Below are 2,049 nucleotides of genomic sequence, written 5' to 3' on the forward strand. Positions count from 1 at the left end.
TGGAGAAAAGGCTGCCAAGACATTTGTGAAGTTTATGGGGATGACGCTGTAGGTGAATCAACTGTTCGAAGGTGGTTTGCAAAATGTGAAGCTGGAGAGTTTAGTCTGGAATATTGCAGTGGAAGACCTTCAAAATTGGATGAAAATGTTTTGAAGTCAAAATCGAAGAAAACTCAAATATCATGACTAGAGAACTTGCAGAGGACTTGGAAGTTTAGCACATCAGGCGAAATGCTTAGTGGTATATCATCGTCTGTCTTTATGTTCTGAGTTAAAATTTTGCCTTTCATCCTTTCAGGGTCTATAAGTTAAGTACCAGGACTGGCTCCCTCCCTATCAAATTTCAAGTCTTGTGTCTAGAGTAAAAAAAAAAAAAGTATGGCTCATGAACACCTAGTAAAGCTATCATGTATGGGTCTCTCACAAGCTCTCAGAAAAGAATTGCTTGAACAGGTATTCTGTTTGTGATATGCTTTTGAAATGGAATGAAAACATGCCTTTTTTGAAACAACTTGTAACTGGAGATGAAAAATGAATTGTGTACGAAAACATAGTGCAAAAAGATCCTGGAATTTGCGTAAGGATACCCCAAAACAGCAACCAAAGACGAATATTCATGCCAAAAACGATATTCTTTGTATTTGGTGGGATCATAAAGGCATTATTTATTATGAGCTTCTGCCACAATACCAGACCATTAATTCTGATATGTACTGTCATCAGCTGGCTAATTTGAACAAAAAAATCAAAGAATTGAGGCCGGAGATTGCCAACAGGAAAGGGGTAGTGTTTAAACAAGACAAAGCCTGACCACATATCTTTGGCTACCTAATCAAAGTTACATGAACATGGCTGAAATCTCTTACCCCATCCACCATATTCTCATGGTATTGCACCATCCGACAACCACTTGCAAGGGAAAAACTCATTGCAAGGAAAAATGTTTAATGATTTAGATGGAGTCAAAATGCATCTAGATCATTTTTTTTTTCTTCAAAACCAGTCAAATTTTATGCTGATAGAATATTTTAATTGCCTGATAGATGGGCAAAGGTTATTAATAATAATGGAAATTATTACATTGAATAAAATTTATTGAAAGGTCAATTATTTATATCCCTTTTTGCATATTAAAATATGTTCAGAACATTTTAGACAATCTAATCTAAACCCTAATGCTCAACTGGTACTTATTGTATCAACTCCAAAACGATGGAAGGTAAAGTAAACCTTTGTGGAATTTGAACTCAGAACATAAAGAGCCAGAAGAAGTGCTGATAAAGGTTTCTTTTGAGATTCTCTAATACCACTTTGCTGCTTTTGTGAGCCTGATAAACTAAAGTGACAGTCAAATGTTGGGATTCATATAATTTGAATGCAGAATGTCAGCAGAATTTGAACAGAATTTTTAAAGATAGACAAAATGCTACTGCGCATTTTTCTCAGTGTGCTAAAGATTCTGTCAGCTCACTGCCTTAATAATAATAATAAAGATGATGAAGATGATGATGATGATAATAATAATGATAATCCTTTCTACTATAGAGACAAGGCCTGAAATTTGGTTGGAGGGGAACTAGTTGATTACATCAACCCCAATGTTTCACTGGTACATAATTTATCAACCCCAAAAAGATGACAGAATTTGAACTCAGAACATAGCGATGGATAAAATACTGCTAAGCATTTCATCCAGTGTGCTAACAATTCTGCCAGCACATCACCTTAATAATAATAATAATAATAATAATAATAATAATATTGATGATAATAATAATAATAATAATAATAATAATAATAATAATATTGATGATAATAATAATAATGATAATAATAATAATAATGATAATAATATTAATAATAATAATAATAATAAAACTAATACAAATAGCCACAAAACACGAGCAAAACAAGAAACTGTTTTCAGTATTTAAGGAAGCTGATAAATACAAACAAGAAATCATACTACCTAACAAATACGAAGAAGAAGAAGAAGAAACAACAAAAGCTATAAAACAAATGAAGTCCAAACTAAAACTAGAACAGCAA

The sequence above is a fragment of the Octopus bimaculoides genome, chromosome 18, assembly GCF_001194135.2.
Source record: "Octopus bimaculoides isolate UCB-OBI-ISO-001 chromosome 18, ASM119413v2, whole genome shotgun sequence".
Lineage (NCBI taxonomy): Eukaryota > Metazoa > Mollusca > Cephalopoda > Octopoda > Octopodidae > Octopus > Octopus bimaculoides.